Raw genomic sequence first — 14,669 nt, forward strand, 5'->3', positions numbered from 1 at the left:
ACCCATTGCCCAGCTCTGACGACCAACAGTGCTACTCGTTTCTGTCCCATCCACGTCCCCATCTTCCCCTAGTATCATATTATTTTGAAACAAATCCCAGACATCATATAAATTCACCTGTAAGTATTTCAGTATATATCTCTAAAAGGTAACAAACTCCAATACCATTGCTATATCCCTCCTGCCAAAATTAACATTAATTCCTTAGTATTGTCAAGCACAACTTGATGGCTTGTTAAAAGTGAAGGTTCAGATTTCCAATTGTCTCATTAATGTGTTTATTTTATTCTTACATTTTGTTTGGGATTAAAATTTTTTTTATTGTGGTAAGAACCCTTGGAATTGGTTTGACTGGTCTTAAGTCTCATTTAATATATAAATTCCGACTCCATCTTTTGTTTTTTTCCTTGGAATTTATTTGTTGAAGAAACTGCATTGGTCTTACAGAGTTTTCCACATTCTGGGTTGTATTTTTTCAGTGTAGTTTAACACATTTCTCTGTTTTCTGTATTTCCCAGACATTGGTGACTAGGGCTAAAAGTTTATAATGATATTAAGCCTTCCAATTCATGAACATGGTCTATTTATCATTTTGATTTGGGTTTTCCTTAATGTCTATCAATAAAGTTTTCTATTTTTCTCCACAAAGGTCTTGCACGTGTTATTAAAATTATTTCTAAAACTTTGCCTTTTTTTGGTAAAACTGGAAATGATAACTGTTCTCCCCCCAACTTTATTGAGATATAATTGACATATAACATTGTGTGAGTTGAAGGTGCACAATGTGATGATTTGATACACATATATATTGCAAAATGTTTACACAATAAAGTTAGGTAACACACCCTTCACCTCACATAATTACTATTTGTTGTGGTGGTGGTGGTGGTGAGAACATTTAAGATCTACTCTTTCGACAGTATAGTATTGTTACCTGTAGTCACCATGCTGTCATTAGATCTCCAGGACTTAGTCCTCTTATAACTGGCAGTTTATACTCTTTGACCAACCTCTCCTCATTTTCCTCACTGTGCAGCCCCTGGAAATCACCAGTCTACTCTCTGTTTCCATGAGTTTGACCTTTTTAGATTCCCCATATGAGTGAGATCATACAGTACTTGTCTTTCTCTGCCTGACTTAAAAAATGTTAGCTGTTCTTAAATTGCATTTTCTGCTTGTTCGTGGCTGATGGATACAAATACAGCTGACTTTTTTTTTTTTACATTGATTTTGTATCCAGCAACTAGTTAAACTCTCTTAAAAATCTAATAATTTATCCTAAACTTCTTTAGCTTTTCAACATAGATAATCATATAATCTTTGAGTAATCACACTTCTGTTTCTTCTTTTCAAATATATATATATATAAATAAATATATATATATAAATAAATATATATATATATATATAACTTTTTTGTCTTTTTAACCCTATTTCTTTCAATATAATGATGAATGGAAGTGATGATACGAGGCATCCTTGTTTTGAACTCTATTTCAAAAGAATGTTTTGCTCTTTCACAATTAAATATTAAATATTATATTTTGCTGCAGTTTTGGGGTATACTTACCAGGTTAAGAAGTTTCCCTCTATACCTGGATTTTAGGAAATGTTGTCATAAGTTGGATGTTGATTTTTCAAATGTCTTTTCTCCATCTATTGAGATAACCAAATTCTTTAATCCGTTAATGTTAATCTGATTTTTAAAAATGTTAAACCACCTTGCATTTTGGGGATAAGCCTTAACTGGAACATAATGTGTTGTCATTTTTATATGTTGCTGGCTTTGATTTGCTAATATTTTGTTTGGAAGTGTTGCATCTAGCTCATCTATAAGGTTGGTCTGAATTATCCTTTCTTTTAATGTTATTTTCAAATTTTCGTATCAAATTATAGTATAATCAAAATAATTGGGGAATAGTTTCTTATTTTCTATTAGAATTATTTTTTTCTTAAATATGTGATAGAATTTGCTATTTAGATCTTCTGGGTTTGTTGTTTCCTTTGTAGAAATATTTTCAACACTTAATTCAATGTATTTGATAATAGGACTACTCGGTTTTATATTTCTTCTTAAGTCAGTTTTTTCAAAATTAATAGATTTTATTTTCTGGAGAAGTGTTAGGCTCACAGCGAAACTGAGTGGAAAGTACAGAGAGTTATACAAACTCCCTGCAGCCCCTCGTCCATCCTCCCCCACCATCTCCATCCCTTGCCGGATGTACATTTGTTACAGTTGTTGAACCAACATTGACACATCATTACCAACCAAGTCTATAGTTTACATTAGGGATCATTCTTCGTGTTTACTTTCTATGGGTTTTGACAAATGTGTAAGGACACGTATTCATCATGATAGTATATAGAATAGTTTCACTGCTCTAAAAATCCCCGGCGCTCTACCTATTTATGCCTCCCCCCCCCCCAAGATCCTGGCAACTATCTTTTTATTGGCACTCATCTTTGTACTGTCTCCATAGTTTGTCTTTTCCAGAATGTCGTATAGTTGGAATCGTACAGTATGGCGTCTTTTCAGATTGGCTTCATTCACTTAGTAATATGAATTTAAGGTTCCTCCATGTCTTTTCATGGCCTAATGGCTCATTTCCTTTTAGCACTGAATGACATTCAATTCTATGGAGATACTACAGTTTATTTATCCATTCACCTATTAAAGGACATCTTGGTTGCTTCCAGGTTTGGTGATTATGAATAAAGTTACTATAAACATTTGTGTGCAGGTTATGTGGACATAAGTTTTCAACTCTTTGGGGTAAATGCCAAGGAGCATGACTGCTAGATCCTATTGTAAGAGCATGGTTAGTTTTATAAGAAACTACCAAACTATCTTCTAAAGCGGGTGTACCATTTTGCATTCCCACCAGCAATGAGTAAAAGTTTCTGTTGCCCTGCATCCTTGCTAGAATTTGGTATTGTCAGTGTCCTGGCTTTTCACCATTCTAATAGTTGTGTAATGGTATCTCACTGTTGTTTTAATTTGCAATTCCCTAATGATGTATCATATCACTTGCCATCTGTATATCTTTTCATGGTGAGGTGTCTGTTTAGATCATTTGCCCATTTTAAAAATTGGATTTTATTATTGTTGAGTTTTCAGAGTTCTTTGTATATTTTGGATAACAGTCTGTTATCAAATATGTCTTTTGCAAATATTTTATCCTAGTCTGTGGCTTGTCTTCTCATTTTCTTGACAGTGTCTTTCACAGAACAGAAGTTTTTAATTTTAATGCAGTCCATCCAATTTATTAATTTTTTCTTTCATGGATCATGTCTTTGATGTTGTATCTAAAAAGTCACTGCCAAACCCCGGGTCGTCTAGATGTTCTGTGTTCTCCTCTGGGATTTTATAATTTTGCATTTTATACTTTGGTCTGTGATGCATTTTGAGTTAACGTTTGTAAAGGGTGTAGAGTCTGTGTCTAAATTCTTTTTTGCATGTGGATAAACAGTTATTTGGGCATCATTTGTTGAAGAGACTATTCTTTCTCCGTTGAATTGCCTTTGCTCCTTCGCCAAAGATCATTTCATTATTTGGATGGGTCTATTTCTGGGCTCTCCATTGTTCCCTTTGTTTTGTTGGTTTGTTTGTTTTGCCAATAACACATTGTCTTGATTACTATGGCTTTATAATGAATCCTTTTTTTTTTTTTTTTTTTTTTTACAGCGCAGAGGTCTTTTATTTTCTTTCACCTATCATGCCATGAATTCATAGGGAATGGGTTCCAGCAGCTCAGGCTCCTTTCCATTGGTTGTCACAAAGTGTGCTTCTCTGGGTGGAGCAGGCTGGCGCTTCAGTTGAAACCAAGTACCCTTCTCTTTGGCTTCCTTCTTTTTCTGATCACTTTCCTTCACACGTTTCAGGAAGCTATCCCGGCTCTTAGAGTGCTTAATATGCTCAATACGTACATTAATTCTTTTGGCAAGAATCTTGCCCTTTACCTGTTTGTTTACAACAATGCCAATAGCATGCTGGGTAACATTGTACATTCTTCCAGTTTTGCCATGGTAACATTTGTGGGGCATTCCTTTTTGAACAGTGCCCATTCCCTTGATGTCTACAATATCACCTTTCTTGTAGATTCACATGTATGTGGCCAAAGGAACAACTCCATGTTTTCTAAACGGCCTAGAGAACATATAGCGGTGCCTCTCCTCTTTCCCTTTGTGTTGGTCATTTTGGCGAATTACTGGAAGATGGCGGCGCTGGCCGAAAAGGCTATAATGAATCTTGAAGTTGAACGCTGTCAGTCCTGTGAATTTGTTCTCCTTCATTCTTGTGTTGGCTAATCTGGATCTTTTGCTTCTCCATATAAACTTTAGAATCAGTTTGTCGATATCCACAAAATAAATTGCTGGGATTTTGATTGGGATTGTGTTGAATCTACAGATCAAGTTGGGAAGAACTGATATCTTAATAATATTGATTCTTCCTAACCATGAAATAGATTATCTCTCCATTTATTTAGCTCTTCTTTCATTTCTTTTGTTTTATAATTTTCCTTATATAGATCTTGTATGTATTTTGTTAGATTTATACCTAAGTATTTTTTTTAGTGTTAATGTAAATGGTATTGTATTTTAATTTCAAATTCCAATTGTCCATTGCTGGTATATAGGCAAACAATTGACTTTTGTATGTTAACCTTGTATCCTGCAACCTTGCTATAATTGCTTATCAGTTCAAGGAGTTTTTTTTGTCAGTTCTTTGGGATTTTATACAGAGGCAATCATGTCATCTGTGAACTAAAGTAGTTTTATTTCTTCCTTCCCAATCTGTATACCTTTATTTCCTTTTCTTGTCTTATAGCATTAGCTGAGCCTTCCTGCTATTGATTTCTAGTTTGAATGCCATTGTGGCCTGAGAGCATACATTATATGATTTTTATTCTTTTAAATTTGTTAAGATGTGTTTTATGGTTCAGAAGGTGGTCTATCTTGGTAATTATTCCATATGAGTTGAGAAAAATATGTATTCTGCTATTGTTGGGTCAACTATTCTATAAATGCTTAGTTATTTTTATGGCCTTGTATTCATATTTTTAAGATTTTTTATTTCTTGATATATAATTATTCTGATAATTCTAATGGCTTAAGTCCACAGGGGTTTTGTTTGTTTGTTTGTTTGTTTGCTGAGGAAGATTCACCCTGAGCTAACATCCATGCCAATATTCCTCTATTTTTTAGTATGTGGGCCTCCAGCACAGCATGGCTGCTGACAGAGTGGTGTAGGTCTGGGAGCTGAACCTGGGCTGCCAAAGTGGAGTGCGCCAAACTCAACAATTAGGCCACTGGGGCTGGCCCAAGTCTGCAGTTTTTGCAGTTCTGATCTGCCATCTTGTTTTTGTGTGCATTACATTTCTGACTGTGAGATATTAATTTTTATTATAACTTTATCTTTGGAAATTCATTGGGCTTTATATCTTTTCCCTGTTTCTTTCTTATACTAAGTAGAACTACTCTCCCAAGGTTCTCTGTTTCCTTCCTATGTGAAAGTCAACTGGGTCTTATGTAAAGTTATAGATTTACCACAGTTTTTACTTTCAAAATTCTGCGTATGTTACTTTACCATCTTTCACATTACTTTTGCAGATAGAAGTTTGAAGCTAGATTGAATTTTGTTCTTTTGTGTTAACTTTTATCTGTCTGTGGAGATTTTTTCTTTTTATTACTTAGGGTTCTGCTTTCCAGAAAATGTTTAAATGGAGCCTCTTTTATTAATTTAACACAGGAAATTATAAGGCGTTTTAATTCTCACGTAGGTCATTTTTTCATCTCTGGAAATTTCTCTTTTATGGCTTTATTATAGCTTATTTTATTTATTCTAATCTCTTAAGGAAGACCAATTAAGTTATATTGGCTTATGCTAGTTTTTCCTCTACATCTATCATTTTGTCTTTCTCTAGTTTAGTCTCTTTTTTCTTTTCAATTGCAGTCTGAGACAGCAGTTTCAATTTTTGGCATCATTAAAAAGCAGTTTGTAAAGGACTACGATAATCCGTCATTCCCCTGTTGTTGGATATTGTCAGTGTCCTGCCTGTGTCACCTCAGCATTTACCTCTGCATGCTGGAGGCTGCTTACTGTGAACATCTGTGACTCCCCTCTTAGCCCACGTGTGGTGCAACATGGAAGTTCCAAGAAGTTAAGGCTCCCAGAAACCACATCAAAGGATGACAGATGGGAGTTGGTGGGTAAATACCTTAGCTTCCTCACTCACTGGGTAGGATGATCTGAGGTGTGGTCTACACTATTGCCCAGAGTTCCCCAGTGGGACTGAGTCCCAGTTGCCTGTGGTGGAAACCTCCTCTATGCCTCACCCTTTATAGAATTTCTCTGCTTCCCTGACCCACTTCCTGACTTCTCGACTGGTGCTTCCTGGGATCACTTCTAAAATAAACTACTTGCATGCACAGCCCTGCCTCAGGGGCTGCTTCTGGGGACATTTCAGTTGTTTCCAATTTTTGTTATTATAAACAATGTGTTGATGAATATATTTGTATATGAGTCTTTGTCTTCGTCTTTCACAATTTCTTCCAGAAGAAAAAAATCTTTTTTTATAGATTCCCAGAAATGGAATTACTAGACCGTAGGGCATAAATATTTTAAGTCTGTAATAGATTTTGCCAAATTTCCGGTAGGTTTTGGACAGGAATTGGATAGCAACCAGTTCATAGCTGAACTCTCTAGACCAGAGTGTTGATGATGGCTCTGTTCTTCCTGCTTGTTCATATCCTTATAATCACAAAGGATATGGGCAAGGTAGTCTTTTGTGGAGTGAGAGGAGTGAATGCTGGCTGTTTGATTTTGTTAGGCTAGCCTCACATACCGGTCTTATTCAAATGCGTCTACTCTTACTTTGAATTTATAAACCCTTAGACTCTGCCATCCTGCCACGGACACTAACCTTACCCGTAGCCCTACTCATGCTCACGCTATTTATTTTATTTATGCAGTTAATCCAAGGTCCTTTCAATGATGCTCAATTTGGTAAGTACTGTTCCCTTCTGGAATCGGATATGAACAGACCTGTTTGATGTACTAGAAAGCATGTTGAGCCAGGACCATGGGTTCAAGGTTTGTAATTTTGGATTCATCTCCTTTCCTCTCTCAGTTTCACATACAGTTGATGAAAAGGAGGCTTGGAGAGAGGCAGTGACTTGCCACGATCAAACAAGAGGTTAATATGGAGCTGGGTTCAGAATCTAGTCCCTTTGAGACCCTACGACTCACAACAAAACAAACAAACAAAAAACCTTTTGGGCGGCCATGATGAATCTTCCTTGCTCTTTGTCCTTGCCCACCTTTGCTAGCTCAAGCAGATGTTTAATCTGCTACAAAGTTCCAGCGCCATCCTTCAAGATCAGGGCTCTTCCCATCTCTCTGGGCTCCTCCTCCACCGTACCTCCTTGCTTGCCCTTTTTTCCAAACATCTCTCTGGCTTTTCTTGTACCTGGTCCTGACCTGCCCTCACTTCTCTCCCCCAGCCTTTAACCGGTTACTCCTCATGTGCCACCTCTTCAGGTAAGCTGTCCCCTTCCTGTAACTGGTGATTGATTTGTCTGTTTTCTGGACTAGATCAGAGGCTCCTTGATGCCAGGAATGGGTCTGGGTGGCCACTGTGCCCCCAGCACTTACGTACGGCAGTGCCTGGCCCAAAGCAGGTGCTGAGTAAATATCTGCTAAATGGACAGAGAACTGAATGAATGAAAACGAATGGAGGGCATTTGTTGATTGCCTTGAATAAGGATTTGTTTGAAGATCAGCAGTCAAGTTATTTTAAAACCCATCCCCACAGAGAGCTAGGGAAATGAAACAAGAATGACAGGCAAAATGGCTTCTAAAAATACCAAAGCCTCAGGATCTTATTTTTCACACCTGGCTTGACCAGTTTTGTTTATTCAGAGTTTTCTTTTTTCCATGTAAATCATGTTTCCTGATATCAATCTGGCTTTGACTCTATGTCTTCCTGTCTTTTGTTAAAATGAAAAAAAAAATGCTGTGGTTAGTGAGCGCCTGGATTTGACACACTGCTATTATTAACAGCTACTGTTTACTAGAGCTTCTTGCGTCCAGGGTTGCGCTGAGGACCTGACATCTGATATCTAATTAAATCCTCGCTGGGCAGTCCTATTCCCCCATTTTGCAGGTGAAGAAACAAGTCCAGAGAGGGTGACTCATTCAGAGTCACCCAGGAAATGAGCAGTGAAGCCAGGATTTGAACCTGCATGGGATCCTTTCGTACTGCAATTCTCGTCTCCTCAGCCTGCAAAGTGGTTCCACATCCATCATCTCCATGGCTCTTTGAAGCCGCTCAATGAGAGAAGAGGGCAGGGGTCACTAATTCTGCTTCACATGTGTGGAAAGTGAGGGAGTTCATGGCAAACTTAGGACTGCAACCCCGTCCAGCAGACTCCTCCCTTAGCCCTTGCCAGGGTTACCCATTCGTTCATTCTTTCACCAAGGCTTTTCCAGGCTTTTTGCACCCTGCACTGAAAGCCTCATCAAACTGAACAAATCACGCTCCCCGGTCTGGTAAAGGAGCTTCGCGTTGACCTCGCCAGCTCTCTGGCATGCTTTCTCGGCTGCGTGCCGTGTCTCCAGAGATTCTTCCACCTGCTGCCCTTCAGAAATTCTGTCATTGGCATCCTGTTTCTTATCCTTACAAACATTTTTAAATGATTATTCAAATAATGTTGAATAATATTGCTAATATTGTACCTATCACCCTACTAGTAGCCTGAACTTTCAGTTTCCGTTCTCCATGAATACTACTTTGCTCGTAGAGTTGATTTTGCTGGAAGATAGTACAACAAAGTGATTAAGAGCTTGGACTTTGGGGTCAGCCATAGACCCCCTGGGTTTGAGTCGTGCGTGTACGTCTTGCCAACTGTGAGACCTTGAGCATGGTACTTAACCTCCTCAAACCTCCATTTCCTTATCTGTAAAAGTGGGATTATAACACCTAACTCAAAGAATTGTAAGAATTAGGTGGGATCATGTTTATAAAGTGCTTAGCATGCAATATATGTCCCTAATTATAGCTGGGTCAGAGTGTATGCACATTTCTGTGACCTACTTTCTCTGCTTAACTGCATTTCATAGAAGTTTTCTATCTTGTTACTCATTGCTCCTATTTTGAATGGCTACAGCATGTTTCATCAAGCATCATTATAATTAACTTAGTCATTTCCTTACTGTGTGATATTTAGGTTATTTCTGGGTTTTCTCTAGTATAAATAATGCTGTGATTAATGTTTTGGAACATAAAATAATTTTTAAAAATAGTAACACAAATTTGGCCCAACATATTTCTGTCTCAACTCTGTGTAAAAGCTTGTGATAAATACTCTGGATACAGAGATGGCTCAGACCTGGTCCCTTCCTTCAGGGAGCTCACGGTCTTGAGTAGAGAGAAGATTTGAACATACCTGTCGCTTATATAAGGCAGGAAGTACTCAGTGCTTTCAGAGAGGGATGGGTTACAAATGCCTGAAGTGAAGGGGAGCAATTAGTGTGGCGGAAGTACCTGTGAACTTGAAAGCTCCATGAAAGTCCCTCATCCATTCAGACTGCATCCAGCAGGCTAGGCACCCCGTGTGCCGCGCTGCATCCTGCCCTCAGGAGCTCACACACTGTTGGCAGGCTAAAGCAGGACTCTAATCCAGGTAGGAAGGCCGCAGAGAGATGGACAGCGATTCTCAGAGGCAGGAGAACCGGTGCCAGCAGCCCACCGGGAGGTGGAGGAAGGCTTCTGAGGGCAGGGCCTTGCCCTGGGCTCTGGTGGATGAGGAAGATGCGGTCTCGCGGCAATTTACAGGTAAAAGGAGCCTCCGACAGGAGCCTTCTGGGATGGAGCATGCCAGGATTGACGCCAGCTCGTTTCATTGCTGGGTTGCAGTTGTTATGAGTTCAAGTCCTGGTAGAGGAGGAGGGCGTTTTGCCTCCAGGGGACCTAAAACGGCTCCTAATGGTGAGCAATGAGCATCTGCGGGCTCCCAGGTCACTTTCACTCACCAAACCATGACAAAACCCGAGAGCCAATGACTGCAGCACTCCCTGGGTACCAGGAATACTGCTTAAAAAACTAGTGTATTTTGGTAAAAACCCATAAACATAAAACTTACCACCTTAACCATTTTTAAGTGTACAATCCAGTAGCGTTAAGTGTGCTCACCTTGCTGTGCGAGGTATCTCCAGAACTTTTTCATCTTGCAATACTGAAACTCCATATCCACTAAACAACAACGCGTCATTTCCCCCTCCTCCTAGCCCCCGGCACCCACCGTGCCACTTTCTGTCTCTATGAGTTTGATTTCTCTAGGTATCTCATAGAAGTAGAATCATATGGGATTTGTCTGTCTGTGCTTGTTTATTTCACTTAACATAATGTCTTCAAGGTTCATCCATGTTGTAACATGTGTCAGGATTCCCTTCCTTTCTACCAGGCATACTTCGCAACTTACGTACATTACTTTATGCGTGTTAAATCATGTCATCCTCACAACAACCCTATGAGGTAGGTACCAGTCTCACCTTCCCAGCGCTGAAGATGGGGATATCGGGGCATAACAAGACTCAAGGACTCCCGGCTGGTGTGGAGCCAGGACTCAAACCCGGTCAGCCTGGCTCTTGAATCCATCCTCTTAACCACTCCACTATGTTGCCTCTCTGACTTGTTGCACCGAGGACCACATGGGTAATCAGAGATCAGTTTATCTCAACAGAAAAGATGCCTGTGTCACCAACGTCTTATTAAAGGGAAAAGAGCCTTGAGTAGGAGTCAGAAGCTTGAGATGTGCCTCAGGTTTCTCCTCTTGATGCTCTGTGACTATGAACAAGCTTCTTCCCCACCTCTGCAGGGGCTCAGTTTCCCCAACTGTAAAATGAGGAGACTGGGCAAGATCATTTGTCCTGTGAGGTGTTCTTAGGCAAATAAATTTGGGAAACCTGCTAAGGTTAAATATGTTTCCCTTTAAAAGAAAAAGAAGTGGTTATGGCGATGGTAAATAAATGAATAATTACTGAGTAGATGCAGTTTTCTTTGAGAAAATCTTCCAGAGCATGAAGCGAGAGGAGAAGAGGAGAGGAATTAAATAAGGCAGTTTTAGGGAGCAGGAAGGCGAAGCCCACACTTTTTCATCATGTGGAAGAGCACCTTGAGGGTAGGGTGCACGGGCGGCTCCCCTCTGAGTCTTCAATAGTCTTGCAACTTCCTTTGTATGGCTGGCACCCAGGAAATATTTGAATGTGCCTGGACAGCTGTGTCCAGCTAATCTGGAGGCATCCCTGATTTATGCACCTTCTTCTCTAGGTGGGGCTGCCGCAGTGGCCCCCTGCCGCAGTATTCACAGGAAGGTGGAGCTGGCGGGAGGGTAACTCATGTGTGTTGAGGACCTTTCATGAGCTAGGTGTGCTGCTACACAGTTATTTATTTGTTTAGAGTAACAGCTTTATTGGGATATTGTTCACATATCACATAATTCACCCATTTAAGGTACACAACTCAATCATTTTTAGTATATTCACAGAGTTGTGCAACCATCACCACAATCAATTTTAGAACATTTTTATCACTCCCCAAAGCTCCGTACCTATTAGTAGTCTCTGCCCACTCCTCCCCAAGCTCATCCTCTTCCTGCCCTGCCCCAGGCTTAAACAACAATTAATCTACTTTCTGTCTCTATAGATTTGCCTGTTCTGGACATTTCATATAAATGGAGTCATACAATAGGTGGCCTTTGTGAATGGTGCCTTTCACTTAGCATAATGTAATGTTTTCAGGGTGAATCCATGTTGTGGCATCAATCAGCACTTAATTCCTTTTTAGGCTAAACAATATCCTTTTGTAGGGATATACCATGTTTTATCGCTCCATTTATCAGTTGATGGCCGTTTGGGTTGTTTCCACTTTTTTTGGCTAATTTGAATAATGCTGCCATGAACATTCGTGTACAAGTTTTCGTGTAGACATGTTTTTTTTTTATCTTGGGTGTACACCTAGGAGTGGAATTGCTGGATCACGTGGTAACTCTTGGTTATCATTTGAGAAAATGCCAGACTGTCTTCCAAAGTGGCTGCGCCATTTTACATTGCCACCAGCAGTGCATGAGGGTCCCAATTCTTCCACATTCTCACCAACAAGTGTGCGGTGGGTTGAAAGGGGTTCCCCAAAAGACATGGCCACGTGCTAATCCCTGAAACTGGCGAATGTGATCTTCTTTGGAAAAAATGTCTGCAGATGGGATTAATTTAAGGATCTTGAGATGAGGTCATCCTGGATTAGCCGGTAGGCCCTAAATCCAATGACAAATGTCCTTGTGAGAAACAAGCAGAGAAGAGGCGAAGGCCACGTGAAGATGAAGGTGGAGACTGGAGTGCGCAGCCACAAGCCAAGGAGTGCAGCAGCTACCAGAAGAGGCAAGGACTGGATTCAAATTCCCCCAAAGCCTCCGGAGGGAGGGCGCCCCTGCCAAGACCTTGACTTTGACTTCTGGCTTCCAGAACTGTGAGACAATAAATTCTTACTGTTCTAAGCCACCCATTTTGTGGCCATTTGTTATGGCAGCCCTAGGAAAGTAATACTTGTTATTATTTGTCTTTTTGATTATAGCTGTATTATAGCCATTCTAGTGGATGTGAGATAGTAAGTACCAGGCATTTTTAACTCATTACCCCATTGGATCCTCACAAAGGCCCCAGGAACTAGGTGGTATAGCCCTTATTTTAACCTTGAGGAAACTAGAGCTCAGAGAGGTAAGTGGATTTGCCCAAGGTCACACAGCTGCTGAGTTGCAGAGCTGGGAGTGGTAGTCTCTCAGTTCAGGGTTTTCTCTGATGGTCTCCCCTTCCTTCTTAACTCTGGCCTCCTAAAGAGCTGACCTTCTCTTGTTTCCTGGACCTTGGGACCATCCAAGGAAGTCGACTGGTTAACATCCACCCCAAAGAACAAAATAGTGGACTCTGGCTTTAGGCAACTTCTCTCTTCTTTATCATTAACTGTCTTATTAGAAATTCTTATTGTATGAAATAGCTTTGAGAATGATTAAGAAACCTCATGGAAATTTAACCACATTTTTAAGGCCTCACAAAAGTACACCTCTTTTTATGTGATGTGCTAACCACCTCTCATGAAACTGAGCGTCCACCTATTAGGTAATCAAATCACCAGGACGGGAAACAAAACACAACATACGAACAATCTAATCATAGGTTAGAATGGGTTAGAGTCCTATGACCTGGGACGTACTTTTCAAACCCTTCACCCCAGCGACAATGACACTCTCCACACCATCCCTGTCAAATGGAATCCCATTTCTACTTATACGCCTGTGGTGATGGGGCGCTCACTTCTTTGGGTAAACTCCAACCTTCCAGCCCCTCTCAGAGTATGGGGCTAGGCCATGACACACGACTCCAGAGGTGACCTAATAGAGGTGGGATGCAAAATCCTGTCATATATATGTCCTCAGTGCTGATGGCCCCAGAATCTTTGTCCCGTATTTTCTTCTCACCTTTGCCTCCACCCCTGAGGAAGTGTTAGTTCCAGGTCTTGGCTCCAGATTTCAGCCAGCAGGCTGAGGCGCTAACATGACATCATGGGTTTGAGCCCATGAGGCTGAGGTTGCCTAACCGTTGTCCTTCAACACTCCTGCAAATCAGTGCTCCTGGTCATCAGAGGCTCTGGTGATAAAATGGGGCTGCTTCTGGCCTAGGGACAGGAGCCACATGGGATTGAGGGTTTGACTTAGGTCCATTATACTTGCCCTGGTGGCCATCTTAAACGGTCGGTGTCCACTCTACCTTCCCGACACACTCTGATCTTGACCCTCCTCTCCATCCCTCCCGTCAGTCACTGGACTATTGCAACCATCTTCTTCCTGGTCTCCTGCCTCCAGCCTCTGCCCGTCCAGCCCACCCCCGACAGCAGCATCAGAGGGACTTTGCTAAAGCATGGCCCTGATTTTGGTACTTCCCTCCTCAAAAACCTGCAATGACTCCTCATTGCCTTCATAACAAAGTTTCAACGGTAAGCCCGGCATTCAAAGCTATCCTTGATCTGGTTCTTTCATCTCTCTCCAAACTCATTTCCTTCTTTCCCCTTCACACATCCTTTACTCCAACCAAACATAACTACTCTGTCTTCCCCAGTGCACCCCTTGCCTTTGCTCTTACTGTTCCTTCTGCCTGGAATGCCCTCTCACAGCGTCTCATGGACTGAAATCTTTCTGCTCTTCACACGTTGGCTCAGATGTCGTCCCTCTGCCCTTTCTTTTTTCTCCCTGCTGGAAGTCATCTCTGTTGCATCCTGTGGCCATCCTAGATTTCCTCACCTGCAGGGCAGGGGCTGCTGCAACACACATCTCGCGGGCTGGGGCTTGGGGGGCGGTCACTTCACAGTCTATGAGATTGCTTTCCCTTAGAGCTGTGCAGTAAAAACAACCTGCGCAGCCCGACACCGTCACTCTGGGCAGGGCCACTTTATCCACTGGGGGCCAGAGGCACAATCTTATGAGCTTTTCAAGAGCTTGCAAAAAATATACACTGTTATTGGCTCCAAAACTTAAAAAGAAAACTGCAAATCTGAAATTAATCAGAAGTTCTAAAGAAAAATTACTAAAATTTTCTACTTTACAATAAAACATTTTTATAG

At 40.8% G+C, this 14,669-nt stretch overlaps 1 pseudogene; it reads right to left on the bottom strand.

Moving 5' to 3' along the window:
• Window positions 1-3,658: 3,658 nt before the first annotated feature.
• On the bottom strand, window positions 3,659-4,196 carry LOC106842921 (large ribosomal subunit protein eL21-like; annotated as a pseudogene).
• Between the last annotated feature and the right edge of the window lie 10,473 nt (window positions 4,197-14,669).

This window comes from Equus asinus, chromosome 10 (genome assembly GCF_041296235.1).
Source record: "Equus asinus isolate D_3611 breed Donkey chromosome 10, EquAss-T2T_v2, whole genome shotgun sequence".
NCBI lineage: Eukaryota > Metazoa > Chordata > Mammalia > Perissodactyla > Equidae > Equus > Equus asinus.